The following is a 25,030-nucleotide window of genomic DNA, read 5'->3' on the forward strand; positions in this document are numbered from 1 at the left end:
GCAGTCTTAGGAGCAGTCTTAGGCTTTGATGGAACAGCCCCTGCCCTTATAGCATATCCCATAAGCTTTTGAGCTTTGGGTGCTGGTGCTGCATCCTCTTCCTCTTCCTCTTCTTCAGAATCTTTCATTATAGAAGATCTGCCAAGCACTCTGGCAGTGGTCTTCTTGACCCTTTCCTTCCTTTTCTTTTCTGCCACAACCTTCTATTTGGGTGCAGATCCCAAAGTCTCTTGAGTGGATGTTCTGGCTTTTGACATGAGAGCTCTCTTGGTAGGAACCTTTTGCTTCATTCCCGGCTTAGTGGTAGCAGCTGTGCCATATTCCTTTTTCAGGACTTTCCTTTTTGAGGTGGCCTCTTCCTCAACAGCCACATAGTCCTCATCCTCAGAATCTGAGGTTTTCTTCTTTATGGTCCTGGTGGCTGCCTTAGGCAAGTTGCTGGGTGTACTCCTGCTTCCCTCATCAAAGCTGCTAGAGGGACTAGTGCCCTCACTCATGTTCACTTGCTCCTCAGACTTGTTCTGACTGTCACTCTGATCTGACATGATGCAAACACTAACAGTAGACCGTATGAATAGATTATAGATGAGGTAGATTTGATAAGCATCACAAAGTACAAAGGTTTTTTTTGCAAAAGAATGAGTTAAAAACTTAGTTTTAGTTTTCCACAGAAAGCATTTCGGATCTACCGATTTGAAAACTTGGTGATACCGAAGCAGCTTTTGGAACCTAAACTAGTGAACCCGGTCAGTTCGGTGGCACCGAGACTGCTAGGGTTTCACAAAGTATTGAACTCGGTCACACCGATTTGCAATTCTTGGTCAGACTGAGAATCACATGTGCAATGGCCTTAGCCAAATTGGTGGAACCGATTTCAACAACTCGGTCGGTCCGAGATGATTTTGGCGGAAACCTAACCCTAAATTTTCAATCCACGACTAAACTACGGAGTGATTTCGCTGGATAGAGTGATCTCAATCGTCGCAAGATACATGGCAAAACAATGTGCTAAGAATCGGAGGGGGAATAACACAAGGATCAAGTCCATACCCTAGTCCGGTGATGGACCTGCTACGGCAGCAATGGCGGAGATGAATCCCGTTGACGGCGGCGGAGACCAACGGCGGGAGGCAGCTAGCGATGAGGAGGACGATCCGGAGACCCAGGGAGGCAGAGCAGGCTGAGCACGGGCGAAGGGATTCGGAAATTTTTCCAAATTTTGGCCCAGGGATATATATATATAGCCTGACCCTGTCGGTGTGACCGAGTGGAACAACTCGGTGGCACCGAGATTCATAACTACAAGCAGTTACTGAAACTCGGTGTGACCGAAAGGTTCAAATCAGTTGCACCGAGATTGAAAACCTAGATCGACTTAGTGATCTTGGTATGACCGAAATGGATGAATCGGTCAGACCGAAACTCACAAAGAAGTTTTGGATTTTTAAGTCTATGACGAATCGGGGACTCCGAGTGCTCCTCACATAGAGTGGTTCAAATCTGACTTGATCAAACTTTGTGATGTAGCATGAATAGAGTTTGAGACAAGAAAAGCATAGATAACTAGAGAAGGTTCTTAGGCATTCTTGTCCATCCACTTGGCAAAAGAAAAAGGAACAAAACAATCAAAACAACAAGTGGATGTCCTTGAATGAGTAAATTATGCAACCAACATGCTCACACAATAAAATGGCAAATGAAATATGTGGCAAAGCATGCACAACCAATTCTAGCATCTATCAAGCAATTGGCGATGACTAGGTCATCCATATATGAGTATATTGACTTAGGAGTCAAATGAGAACATTTGATCATAGGTCATACTCATCATTTAAGCACAAATGGGGTTACCATTTTTACATAAAGCGTTATTGTGTTCACACCATTAGAGTTGCTTTAGCTCAATTTTAGAGTAAAGCTCCCCTAGATGTGAGATCCCCCCTAAGAGGGATGAACTAACCTTGGGTTTTGTCGATGATGACTTCATGTAGATGTTGAAGATGTGGATGCTCAATGTTGATGTAGATCATTTGGAGCAATCCTTTGGAGTGAGTTGCACTTTCAATACCTACACGGGTTAGTCCCACAAGGAACAAACAAGGATATCCATAGACATAGAGTGATGCACACACAAGATGATGTCTATGAAAGCATTAGGTTACCTTGTCCCTTGTCTTACCAACAAGATGGTTTGTGACTCCTTGAATTAGTGCAAGATGTGGAAGTTGATTGCACTTGTTCTTGCCAAAATGATAAGAGTGAAGTATGTTGGCAGAGTCACCCTCAAGAACTCTCTAGTTCTTCTTCTTCGGGATCCACATCATCTTGATGGGAATCCTTGGAGTTGTAGTCGTACTTGATGAAGTAGAACGTGATGTAGTCTTGGGAACCCACTTGACCAAGGCCTTGGGTGCTTCTTCAAATGCATCAATTTCCTCTTGAAGCTTATCCTTGCCTTTTTGCTTGTGGTCTTGTGGTGGACGATCATTTTGAGCTTGTGTCCCTTTGAAGGAAGTAGGATCATACTTCTCTTGTTGAGGAACAAACTTCGTCTTTGGGTATTGATCTTCTTCCCACTCAACTCCATTGGCATTAAACTTTCGTTCAAAACAAACACCTTGGTTCTTCCGGTGCCTTCCTTGCTTGCGTACAATTTCCTCGAATTGCTTATTCCCGACAAGGCTCTTTGTCGGTGTCAAAACCGGCGGATCTCGGGTAGGGGGTCCCGAACTATGCGTCTAAGGCGGATGGTAACAGGAGGCAGGGGACATGATGTTTTACCCAGGTTCGGGCCCTCTTGATGGAGGTAAAACCCTATGTCCTGCTTGATTATTCTTGATAATATGGGTAGTACAAGAGTTGATCTACCACGAGATCGGAGAGGCTAAACCCTAGAAGCTAGCTTATGGAATGATTGTATGTATATCTATCGACTAGCCTGGCCTCGGTTTATATAATGCACCAGAGGCCTAGGATAACAAGAGTCCTAGCCGAATATGCCGGTGGGGAGGAGTCCTTGTCTTGATCACCAAGTCTTGTGGAATCTTCCATGTATGCGGCAGCTGTCCGAACTGGCCCATGAGTATACGGCCATGGGGGTTCTCGGCCCAATCTAACTGACCGGGGGACGACGTGGTGAGTACCCCCTAGTCCAGGACACCGTCAGTAGCCCCCTGAACCGGTCTTCAAGTTGGGGACTGTAACGCCCTCGATGCGTCTATATCTCCCATGTGTCGAAGCACGACGTAGAGGCATAACCGCATTGAAAGCAATGTTGCAAGTGAGGTAATCTTCACACAACCCATGTAATACATAAGGGAAAAAGATACATAGTTGGCTTACAATCGCCACTTCACACAAATACATGAATAAAGCATTACATCAACCAGATACAATCAAGGTCCGACTACGGAACCAAAATAAAAGAAGACTACCACAAAAGCTAGACAGATCCCCGATCGACCCCAACTAGGCTCCACTACTGATCAACTAGAAAGAAACAACACAAAGGACAAGATCTTCATCGAGCTCCTCCTTGAGCTTGGTTGCGTCACCTGCTCGGTAACATCAGCACCTGCAAACTGGTTTTGGAAGTATCTGTGAGTCACGGAGACTCAGCAATCTCACACCCTCGTGATCAAGACTATTTAAGCTAGGTGGAGCTGCAACAAGCGACTAGCATATTTGGTGTCTAAACATACGCAAAAGAGAGCGAGAAGAGAAGGCAAAGCACGATCGAGAAACTATGATCAATAAGTGATCCTAGAACAACCTACGTCAAGCATTACTCCAACACCGTGTTCACTTCCCGGACTCCACCGAGAAGAGACCATCACGGTTACACACGCGGTTGGTGCATTTTAATTAAGGTAAACTTCAGGTTTTCTACAACCGGACATTAACAAATTCCCATCTGCCCATAACCGCGGGCATGACTTTCGAAAGTTCAAATCCCTGCAGGGGTATCCCAACTTAGCCCATCACAAGCTCTCACGGTCAACGAAGGATATTCCTTCTAGCGGGAAGACCCGATCAGACTCAGAATCCCGGTTACAAGACATTTCGACAATGGTAAAACAAGACCAGCAAAGCCACCTGAATGTGCCGACAAATCCTGATAGGAGCTGCACATATCTCGTTCTCAGGGCACACCGGATTGTCCAAACTTCCGGTAGGCCGGCCCAGAGTTGCCCCTGGTGGCCACCGGCGGCTGACAAGTTGGCCCAACACTTAGAGGCGCACTGGCCCGGGGGTTTAAATAAAGATGATCCTTGGGCAGGCCTACCCAAGGGAAAGAAAAGGCTAGGTGGCAAATGGTAAAACCAATGTTGGGCCTTGCTGGAGGAGTTTTATTCAATGCGAACTGTCAAGGGGTTCCCATTATAACCCAACCGCGTAAGGAACGCAAAATCCGGGAACATAACACCGATATGACGGAAACTAGGGCGGCAAGAGTGGAACAAAACACCAGGCATAAGGCCGAGCCTTCCACCCTTTACCAAATATATAGATGCATTAATTAAATAAGAGATATTGTGATATCCCAACAAGTAACCATGTTCCAACAAGGAACAAAATCCCCATGTTCCAACAAGGATCAAACTTCAATCTTCACCTGCAACTAACAACGCTATAAGAGGGGCTGAGCAAAGCGGTAACATAGCCAAACAATGGTTTGCTAGGACAAGGTGGGTTAGAGGCTTGGCTTAACAATATGGGAGGCATGATAAGCAAGTGGTAGGTATCGCAGCATAGGCATAGCAAAAGAGCAAGCATCTAGCAAGCAAAGATAGAAGTGATTTCGAGGGTATGGTCATCTTGCCTGAAATCCCGCAAGGAAGAAGAACGAGTCCATGAAGAAGACAAACGGACATAGTCGAACGGTTCCTCACAAACGCGACGTTACCGGAACAAACCCGAAGAAGCAACACCGGAAAGAAGCAAACAACATAGTAAACAACCACCACATAATCATGGCATGATGCACAATCAAGTATGATGCATGTCCGGTTTAAAGAGGCATGGCATGGCAAAATGCACAAGCAATCCTACAAATGAAGTGGAGCTCAATATGCAAAGAGTTGCATATTGTCAAAACACCACGACAAGTTATTTAGTTCGATCTCATTTATTTACCCAGCAATATTAAATGTTGTTAAACATGGCAAGAGGGTGAAGCAAAGTAAAACTACCTATCTAGTCAAGGTTAAATGAGGCCGGAACAACAAAACAACAAGTCCGAAAACTCCTCATGTGCATATTTTGGTTATGGTACTGTTCTGCCCTAAACATAATTTTAGAGTTATTAAACATGCAAAGTAAGGTCACCACGTTAAACTAGGCATTTTTCCACCCCATTTACATATCAAGTTTATTAACTTCCGAGTTACGGTTATTTAGTTATGAATTAAATCATTTTAGCAAGTTATTTAAGCAAATTTAAACAAACGTCATTTTGAACATTTTAAACATAGATGAAAGTTGCATATTATTAAACTAGATGAAAATCTAAGCAAGTTTCATATATAAAGTTTTTACATATGATGCATGGTTGGAGAGTTATTATATGCATGATCATGAAGGGGTTTTCTGCAAAACTGTTGCCTCAGGAATAAGGCAAAAATCACAGACAAGGAAAAAAATACATTGGGCTGAATCCGAGGCTGGCCCAACAGCACAGGGGAGGGGGGGTTTGGCAGCTGCTGACCATTGGGCCTTGGCCCAACTGGTGGAGAGGGAAGGCCTGCAGGGGGCGCACAACTAGGCCTGTTAACCCTGCGCTCGGTCAACACGCGAGCGAGAGGAGTGGGCGAGCTGGTGCTGTTCGCTTCTGAAGAACAGAAACAACAGCACATCCATTTTGATGCAGGAGACGACGGCAGGGGGTCCCGGCAATGGGGACGGCGGGAACCGGCGGGAACGGGCGGATCGAGACGTTCGGCGTCGGTTCTGGGCAACGGTGGCGGACGGAGCTCGGGTGCGGGGATCCAAATCCATGGCGCTGTCCAAGATGCAGAGAAAGAGAGAGAGATTACGGACAAGCGGAATCTTCAGCGGAACAGAGACAAGGGAAGGGAGCGGGTGCAGCGAGGACGACCTGGCCGTGACCTTCGTCGACGGCGGGCGTGGGTGCTCTAGGTGGTCATGGGGTGGTGCCTTGGGGCCGGACCCTGTACAGAGGAGGCCACAGGCGAGGCGGAGGAAGGCGGGGCTCCAGCTGCGCGTCCATGTCGATGCAGAGGACAGCGGCGTCGACTTGGCTGCAGGGACATCGCGAGGACGGCAACGGCTTGGCGTGGTGTCGACGCACGAAGCAGAAGGCGAGCCGAGGAGGTCGACGTGGTCCCAGGCGTCGCGGCCAACGGGAGCGGGTGGTGAGCGTGCGCCTCATCCCCTGCTCATCAGGAAGCAGAGCAGCGGCGGCAAACTCCGCGGGGAGGAGGCCGGGAACACCGGGGCGGCCGTAGGAAGGTTGGCAGAGGCCGGGAGTCGACGGTCCGGGGACTTGACGGCGGGAGAGGCAGTAATGGAGCTCCAAACGGCGGCTCCATGGTTCCCTGTGAGAGGAAAAATAGAGAAAGGAAAGGGAAGATCGTGAGAAAAAGAGGTTGAGAAGCAGGAGGGAAAAAGGAGCGGGGCTGTCGGGGCACTCATCTCCGGCGAGGTTTCGGTCGCTGGTGTCGGCCGGACGACGAGGCAGGGTCGAGAGCAATGGGGAGCTGCGGGAGGAGCTCGGGCAGAGGTGCTCGAGATGCAGGGGATCGAGAGGGGCTGGTGATTGGTGGGTTTGGATCGGGAGGGGTCCCGAGAGAGTGGCGGCGGCGCTAGGGAAAGGATGGATGTGACAAGGCCCCTAGAATTTAGGGTTGCAGGTTTATATAGTGGGTCTATACGCAGACTAATGGAAGCCCTTCGATCTAAATCAGACGACTGAGAAAAAAATAGGTTAGGAAGTCCAATAAACAAAACAGAGATGTTTTGTAGACATTTGGGGATGATCCGGACACAACGGTGGCGACAGTCCGGGTCGGGTCCGGGACAGCTTTTCGGACGCGCGCGCGAGTGGAGCCGCGGGCTGACGAGATAGGTTAGGTTGGGTCTGGCGGATTGTGAAGAGCGGGTTGGTCTGAGGGAAGAGGGGAGAGATGTAGCCCGACACGGTTTCTGGAGACCGAAAACGTCCGATGTTAGACCGGCTATACTGCCGCTATAGTTACCCGTTGGGGCATCAAACGATCTCCGAATGCGATGAAACTGGACAGGCGGTCTATCTACACTATAATAAGACCACACGTCAACTCTCATCCCATTCCGATAACATTTTCCGGCCACTTATAAAATACTATTTCAGACATGCCGCGAGCGCGTGCAAGTGTGTCTGGGCTTAGAACGGACAACGGACGGAACGAGGAGACCGGGACGGATGCAAGTTTTGAAAACATGATGATGAAATGCTCATGATGACATGAAAAGATGCAACACGAAAGAAAATGACATGGCAATGATAGCGAAAAACTAGGAGACACCTGGCACATCGGTCTCGGGGCGTCATAGGGATGCTCCTTGATTCTTCCAAACTGTTCTTCATCTTCGGTTGTCGGTCTTGAAAACTGGTTCAACAAATCTTCTCATCTTTGATCTTGAGGATCGTCGAAATGCATTCGACGAGTTTACACGTCGGGTATCCGAGGAGCCCCTTTAAGTTTCCGGCCTTTATCAATGCCTTGTTATTTTTATGCCACACCTCGGGTTTGAAGTTGTTCCCGGGAGGCAGTGTCCTCTTGCGTCCGAGCTCTAACGCCGGAATGCATTCGAGGTATCTTTTGCAGCCGAGCACCAATGCGGTACCGCTTCCGAGCTCCAACGCCGGACTGTATCCGAGCTCCAACGCCGGACTATGTCCAAGCTCCAACGCGGGACTGTATCCGAGCTCCAACGCCAGACTATATCCGAGGTGTCATAAATCACCTTGGTTCAAAAAAGTTGAAGGAGTTTAGCCGAGCTTAATGCCGGAAATGCCCTCTATGGAGCCAGCCACGGGCGCCCGAGCTTTATGCCGGACTGCTTCCGAGGTGGTGCACCACCCCGACCGTGGGCCGATTTTTTGTCAATATTTTTTATTGGTGCAATTTATTCTCTGCCGAGATATATAGCTAGTAGCCCTCAAGGCGTATATCGGTCTAAAACCCGAGATGCACCTAAAGGATGACATAAGACTGTTGATCCCAGTAGTCGCTGAGACTCAGGCCGATTTGCAAAATCGGTCTGAGGATCAATTCCTAGCTCGGCAGAATACTTCGGGACACAAAAAGCGGCATGCTCAGTCCTCGAGACTCAGGTTGGGTGTGGCCGACCAACCTAAGGATCAAAATCTCCTCGGAAACTGTATTGCACTTAAAATTTTCTGCATTGGACAGGCAATGCAGTAGCCCCCGAGACACTGGTCGGGTGGCAACACCAGATCAGGGGATCGATGTGCCCCTTTAATATTTGTAAATAATAAGCCCGAAGCCCAGTAGCCCTCGAGCCTTAATGCGGTCACGGGTGGCTGAATTAAGGATCGATATCCATAGTAAAATCACAAATTATGTGTAATGACTCTATGTATCCAAGTACTTTACATCCTTAATGGTCGGATCCGCATTGTACAAAACTTTGTTGACCGACCATTGGCTTCCACCTCCTCGGCTAGTAGCCGAGGAGTGTTTGTCCTGCTTTATAAAGCCTTTATGAGGGCAAAGATTTATGACAAACAAGGCAATCTGGCCATACGGTTTTATAAACAAAGGTACGCAGAGAGATATGTTATATTACTGTTCAACATAAGAAATGTCTTCCAAAGAAAATAGTCCCAATATTGGTTCCTTTCTTTGGGTTGTCATGCTAAGCATGATCATGAAACCTCATCTCTAATGTAAGAGCAAAATATCGAGGATTTAGTTTGGGAGGCCAATTAATAGCCCCCGGTAGTGTTCGGCGACAGTTGAGGTCAAGCCGTAAACACTTCGGCCATTGTTATGAATGGCCCGTCATTTAACACCGTCATCGGATCACTGACCAGTCTACGCTTATTGTGACAGTCAGTTTTCGGCTTTCTCCACTGAGGTGCTTAACCATGTGAGCTGGAAGCACAATCGCAGTGGTTCTCCCTTTACACACCTAGCCGAACAAAGCGGAACGTAGGAGGCAAGCGCAGGAGTCGGGCAACCCAACTATTGATGAAAGACACAATTCGAAACCAATGCATATATAGTGACATCCGAGAATGTTCTTGCCGAATCTATAAAGGTGTCTGACATTGCACTGTGAGACTTGTGCTGGAAACACACAAATTGTTTAAAAGTGCCAAAAAGCTTGGAAAACCAAAAAACGTCAGTAAAAACATGACGTCCGAACAAGATAAAGTGTTCGGTGCCAATCCGAAAATTGGAAAAGAAAGAAAAAATTGTGCTTCTGTCGTGTTTTAACAACGACCAAGAAGAAAACACATTTACAACTCATATATAAATTTTAAGAGCCCCCAAGTGACTTGGGTAAGAATTTTATGTATAATGATTGTATGTACCGAAGTACTTAAATCACATTTGTGTTCACTCGAACTTTAAACGCGTCTTAACCGATCGTCGACTTCTCCCTCTTCGGCCAAGGGCCGAAAAGTGTCACGTACTCCGCCTGTCGAGAGTATCGACGGTGTTTCCGATGACCAGGCAATCAGGCCATAAGGCTGTAACAGACAAAGCACGCTCAAGGAATTTATGCTATATTACTAACGAAGTGTAAGAAGCATCTTCGAAGAAAATAGTACCCCCACCAATACCTTTCTTCGGTGCGCATTATTACTATGAGACTTGTGCAATAGATTTTTTGAACTCATGAGTTCAATTGTGTGCCGGCCATGATTGAAAACAATAAGAGCGCTAGCTTTCGGCTTCACCCAGTCTGAGGTCAGAGCTCGGATGACCCAGTCGTGACAATCACAGAGGTGCTCCCTTTACTCCCTAGCCGAACAATCGGGAACGTAGGGGTAAGCACAGGAGCCAGGCAACCCATCTTGCAAATCGCTTAGGTCAATATGGTGCATATTGTGGCGTAATACACGAATAAGGAACGAAGCCGTACAAGTATAATCATATGCAAGAGGAAAATCTCCATCAAGAGAGCCCCCAAGTAAACGGGGTATTTAAATTTGTGTGTCACAAACAAAGTTATGACAAGGAACTTTGTCCCAAACAACTTTGTGCCGAAAAGTATAATGCTTGGTCAAACCGAACAAAATTTAAAACTGAAAGTTTTTGAGCATGAAAACGACTTAGCTGGTTAATGTGCTCGATGTTGATGACGCATGCCGAGATTGTGGCGGGACGAGATCACAGCCCCCAAGCCGGTCCCGAGATGTCCGAGTAGAGAACTCGGCTTGATGAAGTGGTGACACAGCATAGTCGATGGGCGAGGTGAAAACCCCTGCCCGACCGCGGCGACGGAGCAGGCCGGGGTGTGACGCCGAAGCCCCCAACGTGTGTTAATGAAGTGATGACGAAGCCCCCGGTCAGCCGAGGTGACGTGGCGCATCGGTACGCCGTGGTGACAGCGCTGCCCAGATTATCTACCTGTGCATAGAAAATAGTGCAAGTCGGAGATAATAGGAATAAAAAAATTGTTGCATAATCAATAATTTATGCAAAGTGAGTAATAAAAGAAATATGGCATGTGCGCTGAACACTCGATGAGGTAGAGCTCTCTCAGCGATGCCGAAGTCCCCGAGGCAACCGAACATGTCGGTATGGCAACACGACCAACAAGGTGATCGCGCGAGCCGATTTACGCCGATTAGGATGACGGCGTTGGCTTGCCGAAGAGACCACGTGACCCAGTCGAAGTCGATCACCTACACACATAAAATAGTGCGGTCCAAAAAGGATAATTTCTTTTTGCAAAAATAATTTACTGAAAGAGATGTGGCCTGGCGCCGAAGTCATGTCGATGCAGGGCATCGGCGTGACGCGGTGAAGGCGTGGCCAAGCCCGAATTCGCAGGCCGGTCTGAGTTCCAGATGCGGCATTCGTCGAACTGTATACAGAAACTGACCGAACCACCACGCGGCCGTTGTTAATGCGGCCACCATTTGATAGACCTGTGTATAGATGATGAAACAAACTGGAGTAATAATTCCTTGGGAAAAATAAAGCCAAGCAAGAAAAAATACTAGGATTAATAGCACGTGGTTTATCTGTTGTAGCAATCTGGAGAAAGGTTACTTCCAAAATTGGGGCTCGATCCGCACACCCATTGCCTGATGGGTGATGAAGTGGTGGCATGGCGATGATAGCAAATGTTGGCTCGCCGAGGAAAAGCCCATGGTCCAGCTAATGTGATGAAGCTGGTCGGCTGCTGGCGCCGAAGTCTCCGAAGTAAGTTGATGAAGAGATGGTGAAGCCCTTGGTCTAGCCGAGGAGACGGAGCAGGTCGCTAAGGAGACGTTGCAGCTGCCGTGTCAGTCGAGGTGTTGAAGCAGTTCGGCGTGATGGACATCGGCTTGAAGAAGCAACAGTGCGGCCATGCCGACGTAGGTCGTAACTTGTGACGCGGTCAATGCCGGTTTGATGAAGTGACCATGCGGCGATGCCTGTGTTCCCGCTCTGTGTATTCCATGGGGCGGCGATGTTGGTGATGATTTATCCTTGGTGATGTTGAACTCTTGTTCGGCTCGCCGAGGTGATGATCCGAAGAAGTTGAGCTCGGCTCAACAAAGTGACGACGTGTCTAGCGCAGGTCGGCAGCCGTGGAGCAATATTTCCGGACTGGTTTGACATCAGCATGATGGTGAAGATCATGTTCAAAAGATTTTAAAGTTAGTGGGATGTGTTCGGGAACAAAACACAATACCCCATACAAAACTTCCTTCAAAAATAATGTCCGAAATCCCATTCATAAAAAAGATGAACTCAGGTCGGATTCGTTTTCACGCAGAAAACAGATCCGAAAAGTGATGCACTAATCGGAAGGTTCCCGTAGTTTGGACGGTCGGATCGAGCTGCAATTTTGAGGGGTGGTAAATATAGGAATTCCGCAGCCGATCAACGGTTGGATCTTCCAAAGGACGTCCGATCTAGAAGCTGGACGCCACGACCTAAACTCGTCCAGATTCCCGTCCAGATTTGACAGGGCTTCGGTATATCACGGATTGCCAGAGATTCCTCCATCGGAACTCGACGAATTTTTCCAGGGTTGTTGTAGACTCAATTCTGCACAATTCGACAGAAGCAAACGTCAAACCGATGCTTGAGGAGGCGGTGACGGCGGATACAAGTTCGCTGTTCATAAAAACAGCACGGCCGCCCGAGGGCAATGTTGACGTTGAGCCCTCGAGCTCCATGGATGACTCCTCTATGATCATGATAGAGATCGGAGTTGATGCTGAAGAAGGCCCCCATCCGAACATGACGATCGGAGAAGGAGCGCGGTCCTCGGTCGATCCAAGGTGACCAGTCGAGCCGGTGACAAAGATGTCGACATCGCAGTTAATCCGCAGAGAAGCCATCGATCCTTTTGCCGATCACACAGCGGCTCAATGAAAGCACCAATGTCGGTGTCAAAACCGGCGGATCTCGGGTAGGGGGTCCCGAACTGTGCGTCTAAGGCGGATGGTAACAGGAGGCAGGGGACACGATGTTTTACCCAGGTTCGGGCCCTCTTGATGGAGGTAAAACCCTACGTCCTGCTTGATTATTTTTGATAATATGGGTAATACAAGAGTTGATCTACCACGAGATCGGAGAGGCTAAACCCTAGAAGCTAGCCTATGGAATTATTGTATGTACATCTATCGACTAGCCTAGCCTCGGTTTATATAATGCACCAGAGGCCTAGGATAACAAGATTCCTAGCCGAATACGCCAGTGGGGAGGAGTCCTTGTCTCGATCACCAAGTCTTGTGGAATCTTCCATGTATGCGGCAGCTGTCCGAACTGGCCCATGAGTATACGGCCATGGGGGTTCTCGGCCCAATCTAACTGACCGGGGGACGACGTGGTGAGTACCCCCTAGTCCAGGACACCGTCACTCTTGTAGACACCTTTCTCTATAATTCCCTTCAATAAGCTATTTTCTTGCTCAAGTAGTGGAATCAAGAGAACTAATATAAGCAACAACATTGGATTTATCATGAATATTGTCACTACCAGAGGAAGAATCTTTCTTGTTCTTGTTACTAGACTTGACTTGAGGCATGTAAGTGGATAAGAGTAAACGCTTGGAAATGTCAGAAGAACTTTTCTTGCGAAGATCATCATTGATTGCCTTTAAGAACTCATGCTCTTGCTCAAGGTTGAGCTTTTCAAAACATAATTTCTCATGAGTCCTTAAAAGTTCTCGATGATCTCCTAAGATTGTTTCATGAGCTAAGTTAAGAGTGTTTAGTTCTTTAGTTAGAAACTCAATCTTCTCCTTATCATTGTCATTCGTTTTATCTTGATGAGCATGATTAGTTGACGTTTCATCATAGTATTCATCACTAGAGTTGTCAACAAGTAAATCATCATCACCTAACAAGTCATCTTCATCACTATTCAAATCAACATACTCGGGGTGTGATACCTTTGGGCCTTTAGCCATGAAGTATCTTCCAAGTCCTTCATTTGGTGAATCAAATATGTCGTAGGAGTTGGTTGACACAAGTGCTAGACCGGCAACACCTTCATCTTGAGTATATTCGGAGTCGGAGTGATAGCTTCTCTTGGAGTGATTCTCGGAGTCGGAGCCGGATACCCATTCACCAACATGAGCTTGATGTCTTCGTTTTGTGTTGCTCCTTGATGACTTGTCCTTCTTTTCCGAATCTTTGCTTCTTCGGGATGTTCTTCGTTCATAACGATCATCTCTACTCCTTCTCTCTCTTGATGGTGATTCTTCTCTTCTACTTATTCTTTTTGCAGAATCTTCTCTTCTCTTGTAGGGTGCCGTACACTCATTGGAATAGTGTCTAGGTCTTCCACAATTGTAGCAATTTCGCTCTCGACTAGAAGATCTTTTGTCATTGTATGACCTTGACTTGGAACTTCTCTCTTTGCTTCTACTCTTGTAGAACTTGTTGAAGTTCTTCACCATTAGGCTCAATTCTTCATTGAAGGTTTGTTTCTCACTTGATGATGTGGGAGCTTCACATGAGGCTTTGTAAGCACCACTTGACTTGTTATGGAGCTCCTCCTTATCCTTGAGTGACATCTCATGAGCAACAATTCTTCCATTGACTTCCGTTGGCTTGAGATCTTTGTAATTAGACATCATTTGTATCAATGTGCATACGGTATCATATTTTCCATCCAAACCTCTTAGGATCTTCTTGATGATGAATTTGTCGGTCATCTCTTCACTTCCTAAGCCGGTGATCTCATTTGTGATAAGAGCAAGCCTAGAGTACATTTCAGCGACACCTTCACCATCCTTCATTTTGAACTTGTCAAGCTGACTTTGAAGCACATCCAACTTGGATTCCTTGACGGAGTCGGTACCTTCGTGCATATCAATCAAAGTATCCCAAATTTCCTTGCATTCTCAAGACGGCTGATTTTGTTGAATTCTTCGGGGCACAATCCATTGAAGAGGATATCACAAGCTTGAGCATTGTATTGCAGCATCTTCAACTCTTCCGCGGTAGCTTCTTGGTTCGGTTCTCTCCCATCAAAGAATTCACCTTGCAAGCCAATACACACAATAGCCCATACGGCGGGGTTATGTCCAAGAATATGCATTTTCATCTTATGCCTCCAACTAGCAAAATTAGTACCATCAAAGTAAGGACCTCTACGGTGGTAATTTCCCTCGCTAGACGCCATACTATCCTAGGTTGTGAAACCAAGGCTATGACTTCCAAAAGCTATGAAAATCAAGGCAAATGGAGACCAAAGCTCTGATACCACTTGTAGGATCGAAAGTATGTCTAGAGGGGGGTGATTAGACTACTTGACCAAATAAAAACTTATCATTTTCCCAATTTTAGTTCTTGGCAGATTTTAGCAACTTTGGACAAGTCAAGCAATCTTAACACAATTCAAGCAAGCATGCAAAGAGTATATGAGCAGCGAAAAGTAAAGCATGCAACTTGCAAGAATGTAAAGGGAAGGGTTTGGAGGATTCAAACGCAATAGGAGGCACGGATGTTTTTGTCGTGGTTCCGATAGGTGGTGCTATCGTACATCCACATTGATGGAGACTTCAACCCATGAAGGGTAATGGTTGCGCGAGTCCACGGAGGGCTCCACCCACGAAGGGTCCATGAAGAAGCAACCTTGTCTATCCCACCATGGTCGTCGCCCACGAAGGACTTGCCTCACTAGCGGCAGATCTTCATGAAGTAGGCGATCTCCTTGCCCTTACAAACTCCTTGGTTCAACTCCACAATATTCTATGGCCCCCGGGTCTATCTTTCATCATATTATTTTCCCATCAACTTGCTATTTCTATTATTGTTTATTTTGCAATCTACACAAAAAATACCAAAAATATTTATCTTATTATCTCTATCAGATCTCACTTTCGTAAGTGACCGTGAAGGGATTGACAACCCCTTTATCGTGTTGGTTGCGAGGTTCTTGTTTGTTTGTGCAGGTACGAGGGACTTGCGTGTAATATCCTACTGGATTGATACCTTGGTTCTCAAAAAACTGAGGGAAATACTTACGCTACTTTGTTGCATCACCCTTTCCTCTTCAAGGGAAAACCAACGCATGCTCAAGAGGTAACAAGAAGGATTTCTGGCACCGTTGCGGGGGAGGTTGCACCAAGTCAAGTCAAGATTTGATCTCCCGTCAACAAGCCATTTCTGGCACCATTGCCGGGGAGATCTATGCACAAGTCAAGACATACCAAGTACCCATCACAATCTCTTATCCCTCGCATTACAATATTTTCCATTTGCCTCTCGTTTTCCTCTCCCCCACTTCACTCTTGCCATTTTATTCGCCCTCTTTTCCGTTCCCCCTTTTTCTGTTTGCCTTATTTTCGCTTGCCTCTTGTTTGCTTGGGTGTTGGATTGATTGTTTGTCACGATGTCTCAAGATAATACTAAATTGTGTGACTTTTACAATACCAACAATAATGATTTTATTAGCACTCTGATTGCTCCTCTTACCGATGCTGAATCTTGTGAAATCAATACTGCTTTGCTGAATCTTGTCATGAAAGATCTGTTTTCTGGCCTTCCTAGTGAAGATGCCGCTACCCATCTAAACAACTTTGTTGATTTGTGAGATATGCAAAATAAGAAAGATGTGGATAATTATATTGTTAAATTGAAGCTATTTCCGTTTTCGCTTAGAGATCGTGCTAAAACTTGGTTTTTGTCTTTGCCTAAAAATAGTATTGACTCATGGAATAAGTGCAAAGATGCTTTTATCTCTAAGTATTTTCCTCCCGCTAAGATCATCTCTCTTAGAAACGATATAATGAATTTTAAGCAACTTGATCATGAGCACCTTGCACAAGCATGGGAGAGGATGCAAGTAATGATACGTAATTGCCCTACTCATGGACTAAATTTATGGATGATCATACAAAATTTTTATGCTGGATTGAATTTCGCTTCTAGAAATCTTTTAGATTCGACCGTAGGAGGCACTTTCATGGAAATCACTTTGGGAGAAGCTACTAAACTCCTAGATAATATTATGGTTAATTATTCTCAATGGCACACCAAAAGATCTACTAGTAAAAAGGTTGATGCTATAGAAGAAATTAATGTTTTGAGTGGAAAGATGGATGAACTTATGAAATTGTTTGCTAATAAGAGTGTTTCTTCCGATCCAAATGATATGCCTTAGTCTAATTTGATTGAGAATAATAATGAATCTATGAATGTGAATTTTGTTGGTAGGAACAATTTTGGTAACAACGCGTATAGAGGAAACTTTAATCCTAGGCCATTTCCAAGTAATTCCTCTAATAATTATGGTAATTCCTACAACAACTGTTGTGGAAATTTTAATAAGATGACCTCTGATTTTGAGACTAGTGTTAAAGAATTTATGGTTTCGGAAAAGAATTTCAATGCTTTGCTTGAAGAAAAATTGCCTAAGTTTGATGAGTTGGCTAGGAACGTGGATAGAATTTCTCTTGATGTTGATTCTTTGAAACTTAGATCTATTCCACCTAAGCATGATATCAATGAGTCTCTTAAATCTATGAGAATTTCCATTGACGAGTGCAAAGAAAGAACCGCTAGGATGCGTGCTAAAAATATTGCTTTATAAAAGCGTGTTCTTATAGTTTTCACGATAATAAGGATGAAGATCTAAAAGTGATTGATGTTTCTCCTATTAAATATTTGTTTTGCAATATGAATCTTGACAATGATGGGACTGGAGATGAGTCAACTTTAGCTAAAAGGCGTCCCAAATGATTCGGAGATTTTAGATCTTGATGCAAAAATTGGTAAAAGTGGGATTGAAGAGGTCAAAACTTTACATATCAATGAACCCACTATTTTGGATTTCAAGGAATTTAATTATGATAATTTATCTTTGATAGATTGTATTTCCTTGTTGCAATCCGTGCTAAATTCTCCTCATGCTTATAGTCAAAATAAAGCTTTTACCAAACGCATGTTGATGCTTTAATACAATCATATGAAGAAAAGCTTGAATTAGAAGTTTCTATCCCTAGAAAACTTTATGATGAGTGGGAACCTACTATTAAAATTAAAAATAAAGATCATGAATTCTATGCTTTATGTGATTTGGGTGCTAGTGTTTCCACGATTCCAAAAACTTTGTGTGATGTGTTAGGTTTCCGTGAATTTGATGATTGTTCTTTAAATTTGCATCTTGCGGATTCCACTATTAAGAAACTTATGGGAAGGATTAATGATGTTCTTATTGTTGCAAATAGGAATTATGTGCCCGTAGATTTCATTGTTCTTCATATAGATTGCAATCCTACATGTCCTATTATTCTTGGTAGACCTTTCCTTAGAACGATTGGTGCAATTATTGATATGAAAGAAGGAAATATTAGATTCCAATTTCTATTAAGGAAAGGCATTGAACACTTTCCTAGAAAGAAAATTAAATTACCTTATGAATTAGTTATGAGAGCCACTTATGGATTGCATACCAAAGATGATAATACCTAGATCTATTCTTCCTTTTATGCCTAGCTAGGGGCGTTAAACGATAGCGCTTGTTGGGAGGCAACCCAATTTTATTTTTGTTACTTGTTTTTGTTGCTGTTTAGTAATATATAATTCATCTAGCTTCTGCTTAGATGTGGTTTTATGTTTTTAATTAGTGTTTGTGCCAAGTAGAACCTTTGGGAAGACTTGGGGGGAGTCTTTGTGATCTTGCTGTAAAAAACAGAAACTTTAGCGCTCACGAGATTTGCTGCCATTTTTTACTGTTGAGTGCAATTAGGTTTATTCGTTTTGAAGATGATTAATAGACACATTCCTCATGTCCACCAATTTATTTCAGAATTTTTGGGGTTACAGAAGTGTTCAAAACCTACAGATTACTGCAGACTGTTCTATTTTTGACAGATTCTGTTTTCCGTGTGTTGTTTGCTTATTTTGATGAATCTATGGCTAGTATCGGGGGGGGGGGGGGGTATGAACCATAGAGAAGTTGGAATACAGTAGGTTTAATACCAATATAAATAAATAATGAGTTCATTACAGTACCTTGAAGTGGTGGTTTGTTTTCTTATACTAACGGAGCTCATGGCATTTTCTGTTGAGTTTTGTGTTGTGAAGTTTTCAAGTTTTGGGTAAAGATTTGATGGATTTTGGAATAAGGAGTGGAAAGAGCCTAAGATTGGGGATGCCCCGGAAGGCATCCTCTCTTTCGTCTTCGTCCATCGGTAACTTTACTTGATGCTATATTTTTATTCACCACATGATATGTGTTTTGCTTGGAGCGTCTTGTATGATTTGAGTCTTTGCTTTTTAGTTTACCACAATCATCCTTGCTGTACACACCTTTTGGAGAGACAAACATGAATCGGAATTTATTAGAATACTCTATGTGCTTCACTTATATCTTTTGAGCTAGAAAATTTTGCTCTAGTGCTTCACTTATATCTTTAAGAGCACGGTGGTGGTTTTATTTTATAAAAATTATTGATCTCTCATGCTTCACTTATATCATTTTGAGAGTCGTTTAGAACAACATGGTAATTTTCTTTGGCTATAAAATTAGTCCTAATATGATAGGCATCCAAGATGGGTATAATAAAAACTTTCATAAAAAGTGCATTGAATACTATGAGAAGTTTGATTCTTCATGATTGTTTTGAGATATGAAGATGGTGATATTAGAGTCATGCTAGTTGAGTAGTTTTGAATTTGTGAAATACTTGTTCTAAAGTTCGTGATTCCCGTAGCATGCACGTATGGTGAACCATTATGTGATTTATTTATTTATTGATTGTCTTCCTTATGAGTGGCGGTCGGGGACGAGCGATGGTCTTTTCGTACCAATCTATCCCCCTAGGAGCATGCGCGTAGTACTTTGTTTAGATAACTAATAGATTTTTGCAATAAGTATGTGAGTTCTTTATGACTATTGTTGAGTCCATGGATTATACACACTCTCACCCTTCCACCATTGCTTGCCTCTCTAGTACTGCACAACTTTCGCCGGTACCATACACCCACCATATACCTTCCTCAAAACAGCCACCATACCTACCTATTATGGCATTTCCATAGCCATTCCGAGATATATTGCCATGCAACTTACCACTGTTCCGTTTGTTATGACACGTTTCATCATTGTCATATTGCTTTGCATGATCATGTAGTTGACATCATATTTATGGCAAAGCCCCCTTTATAATTCTTGCATACATGTCACTCTTGATTCATTGCACATCCCGGTACACCGCCGGAGGCATTCACATAGAGTCATACTTTGTTCTAGTATCGAGTTGTAATTTTTGAGTTGTAAGTAAATAAAAGTGTGATGATCATCATTATTAGAGTATTGTCCTATGTGAGGAAAGGATGATGGAGACTATGATTCCCCCACAAGTCGGGATGAGACTCCGGACGAAAAAAAGAGGCCATAAAAAAAGAGAAAAAGTCCAAAATAAAAAAATGAGAGAAAAAGAGAGAAGGGACAATGTTACTATCCTTTTACCACACTTGTGATTCAAAGTAGCACCATGATCTTCATGATAGAGAGTCTCCTATGTTTTCACTTTCATATACTAGTGGGAATTTTACATTATAGAACTTGGCTTGTTGAGGGAGTCCTAGATTAGGGGGTCTCCGGACAGCCGGACTATATCCTTTGGCCGGACTGTTGGACTATGAAGATACAAGATTGAAGACTTCGTCCCGTATCGGGATGGGACTCTCCTTGGCGTGGAAGGCAAGCTTGGCAATACGGATATGTAGATCTCCTCCCTTGTAACCGACTCTGTGTAACCCTAGCCCCCTCCGGTGTCTATATAAACCAGAGGGTTTAGCCGGTAGGACAACGACAATCATACCATAGGCTAGCTTCTAGGGTTTAGCCTCTACGATCTCTTGGTAGATCAACAGTTGTAATACTCATATCATCAAGATAAATCAAGCAGGACGTAGGGTATTACCTCCATCGAGAGGGCCCGAACCTGGGTAAACATCGTGTCCCCCGCCTCCTGTTAGCATCCGCCTTAGACGCACAGTTCGGGACCCCCTACCCGAGATCCGCCGGTTTTGACACCGACATTGGTGCTTTCATTGAGAGTTCCACTGTGCCGTCGCCGTAAGGCTTGATGGTTCCTTCGATCATCGGTAACGATGCGGTCCAGGGTGAGGTTTTCCTCCCCGGACAGATCTTCGTATTGGGCGCGTTCGCACTGCGGGCCAACTCGCTTGGCCATCTGGAGCGGATCGAGAGCTACGCCACTGGCCATCATGTCAGGTTCGGAAACTTAAACTACACTGCCGACATCCATGGAGACTTGATCTTCGACGGATTTGAGCCCATCTTAGGTGCCCCGCACAATCACGATGAGCATGACGTAACTCTGCCGTCGGACAGTGTTCGGGAGATCGCATCTGCAACTACTCCGGCCCTCAATCCGAAGCAAAGTGCGCCATCCGAGGACGGGTGGATAGACCCCGCCATGTAGGCCGCACTCTCAGTGGCGATAGAGCCGAATACTGACTTCACCCCTTGTGAGAGCTGTGTTGCCGAACCATTGGATTTGTCCCCGGCCATAGGCTCCGAGCCGCCTGCGTCCGTGCCTATCGAATCCGATTGGGCACCGGTCATGGAGTTTACCTCCGCGGATATCTTTCAGCACTCGCCTTTCGGCGATGTGCTAAATTCATTAAGGTATCTCTCCTTGTCAGGAGAACCTTGGCCGAACTATGTTTTGCTAGAAGGGGATGCAGACGACGAAGAAATTCGCTACCCACCCACCACCCACTTAGTAGCCACTGTCGACCATTTAACCGACATGCTCGATTTCGACTCCAAAGATATCGACGGCATGGACGACAATGCAGGAGAGGAACAGGAACCAGTGCCCACGGAGTGCTGGACAGCCACTTCATCACATGACATATACATGGTGGATACACCTAAAGAAGGCAATGGCGACAAGACAGCGGAGGATGACCCCTCCAAGAAGCAAACAAAGCGTCGGCGTAGGCGCCACCCCAAATCCCGCCTCGACAAAAACAGCGATAACAGCGCAAGAGAAAATAACACTCTAGTCGACTCCAGAGGAAACGACGACCACATTGACCTGGCGGCAGAGCATGATGAAACTACAAACAGCGAACATAGTACGGATCCGATGTCCGAACACGGTGACGCCACAGATAAACCTCATCAACCCCCCTCTGGGAGGAAAATAGTCCGAATGAAGATGCACACATCATCCCGGAAAGGCACTTGGAACAAGAGAACCTTCGCAGCAGGCTTATTGCCACAACGAGGAGTCTGAAGAAGCAAAAGCAAAGGCTTAAGGCCGCACAAAATATGCTCAACAGCAGGTGGAACAAAGTGCTGGACAATGAAGAAAAGTATGGTGGCAATTACCACACAAAGAGCTATCCAAAGCGCAAGCTATTACCTAAATTCGACGATGAGGCCTTAGAGCCCACACAGCCGAAAAATAAAACGGCCAACCAGACGGATCAACCACCTTGTGGCCATGATAGAGCGGCTAACAAGGCCGCACATAAGTCAACACACGATCTACGTGAGGACTTGCACCAAAAATCCAGTATGACCAGATCCATCTACGGATCTAGGAAGCGCACTCCGGCACAAAATCAAAACCGAATACTACAACCGTCCGAACGCCATGATACATCCAAATACAGCGGTGCCGCACACCCCCTATGTTTCACCGATGAGGTGCTGGACCACGAATTTCCAGAAGGATTCAAACCAGTGAACATAGAGGCATACGACGGGATCACAGACCCTGGGGTCTGGATTGAGGACTTTATCCTCCATATCCATATGGCTCGCGGAGACGATCTCCACGCCATCAAGTACTTGCCCCTCAAGCTTAAAGGACCAGCTCGGCACTGGCTGAAAAGCCTCCCTAAAAACTCAATTGGAAGTTGGGAGGAGCTCGAGGATGCTTTTTGGGCTAATTTTAAAGGGACCTATGTCCGACCTCCGGATGCAGACGACTTATGTCATATAATTCAATAGCCCGGAGAGTCAGCCCAAAAGCTTTGGAACATGTTTCTCACTAAGAAGAACCAAATCGTCGACTGTCCGGACGCCGAAGCCTTAGCAGCTTTCAAGCACAGCGTCCGAGACGAATGGCTCGCCACACACCTCGGCCAAGAAAAACTGAGAACAATGGCAGCCCTGACAAGCCTCATGACCCGCTTTTGCACGGGCGAAGATAGCTGGTTAGCCCGTAGTAGCACCAATGACCCAAACACATCCGAAGTCAGGGATGGCAATGGAAAACCATGACGCAGTAAAAGCAAGCGTCGAAATAAAGAAGACAACCCAGATAATACAGCGGCAAACGTCGGATTCAGGGGCTCTCAACCAGGTCAGCGGAAAAAGTCTTTCAAAGGCAGCAGAGATGGACCATCCAGCCTAAATAAGATTCTAGACAAATTATGTCAGATTCATGGCACCCCCGATAAACCTGCAAATCACACCCACAGAGAATGTTGGGTCTTCAAGCAGGCCGGTAAGCTCAACACCGAACACAAGGGGAGGGAAACACCAAGAGAAGACGAGGACGAACCTCGCCAGCAAAGCACTGGAGGACAGAAAAAATTCCCACCAGAGGTTAAAACAGTAAACATGATTCACGTGACGAAGAGGAGAAGCAAAGATGCACTCCGAGACATACGCGCCGTAGAGCCCGTCACCTCTAAGTTCAACCCCTGGTTGGCCTGCCCGATCACTTTTGATCGCAGGGATCACCCGACAAGCATCCGGCATGAGGGATTGGCTGCCTTGGTGTTAGACCCAATAATAAATGGATACCATCTCAAACGAGTCCTTATGGACGGCGGCAATGGTCTAAATCTGATATATCAGGACACAGTCCGCAAAATGGGGATAGACCCGACAAAAATCAGCCACAGTAATACTACCTTCAAGGGAGTAATACCAGGCCCAGAGGTCCGCTCCACGGGCTCTCTAATACTAGAGGTTGTATTCGGTTCACCCGACAACTACCAAAGTGAGAAGTTAGACTTCGACATTGCTCCATTCCGAAGCGGCTATCAAGCACTACTCGGAAGAACAACTTTCGCTCATTTTAATGCGGTACCACATTACGCTTCTATTAAGCTTAAGATGCCTGGTCCACGTGGCACCATCATAGTTAGTGGAAATATTGAGCGTTCTCTACGTGCGGAAGAACGTGCGGCGGCTTTAACAGCCGAGCACTAGACGGCCTCACCAACCAGAATAAATGACAGGTTGTCAAGACCGTGGACACGGTTAGACGAGTCCGGCGCATCAGTAGATATACCTGAGATTGGTTTGATGGTTAAACCCTCATAGACGGTACCAGGGGCTTCCCGTGTGTAATCAGGGCTAGTTCGGCTCAACTTGACTTATCTTGAATTTTAATGGTTTATCAAGAATAACCAATTTTTTGGCACAATTCACCTAAGTTCTTCTCTTTTATAGATGACAATCGTGCTACACCCATCCAGGACACGGCACAACGGAGACACAGGCACAGACATGCAGCAGGGACCCGCTCAAAGGTTTCTTTTCAGATTAAGACTCCGCGTAAACCTTTTTTACTGTCTCTTGTTGTTCACATCCTCCGGATACTCATTACAACCGAGAAGGATGCTGGCGTTATTGGCATTTTGCCACATTAGAATATTGCACGTACCTGGACACTTGGGGTTTATTATTAAGGGCATTGTTCAGCTGGGAATATGTTATAAAGACCGAATACCTTAGGGAGTGGTCGGCGTCGCGAGTTTGGCCTTATATGCATTAGCTCAGAATCATGTCTTTGGTCAAATGTCGGGTTTGCCCGGCTCCCGTGTTTTGCTACCTTACGTTCCGCTCTATCGGCTAAGGCGGCACCGGGAGAACTACTACGATTGTGCCCTGGTTCATCCGGATGAGCACCTCAGTAGATAAAGCCAAAAACTGACTGTCATGATAAAGCGCGAGACTGGTCAACCACTCGATGACTTAGCAGAATCTTCGGGATTCCTCCGCATTAACGAAGGGCCGTTTCCCGGTCATGTACGTACGGGCACCGTATTCGGACGAGCGCGGAGGTACCAGGGGCTATGTCGTAGTCCCACCGTCAAACTCCTATGGCTAAGTGAAAGTGTTAAAGCAATATAGTCCGATTGCCTCGTTCGCTGCGCTACCACCTCCTTATTGGACCAAGACGTTGGATCAAGTGTGAATACGTGTTTTTTGCGAATACCCCCACATTATATGCGTGGGGGCTGAAGCCGACGACAGCAAACTTTCAGGTTATATACATATATACATGAACGGCCGCACAGGAGGCATCATAATACTTTCAGGAAAAAGTATAAACACAACCTTTATAATTCAATAAAACATTGTTTTTACAA

The sequence above is a fragment of the Triticum urartu genome, chromosome 5A (genome assembly GCF_056163025.1).
Source record: "Triticum urartu cultivar PI428250 chromosome 5A, HENAU_Tu73, whole genome shotgun sequence".
Taxonomy (NCBI): domain Eukaryota; kingdom Viridiplantae; phylum Streptophyta; class Magnoliopsida; order Poales; family Poaceae; genus Triticum; species Triticum urartu.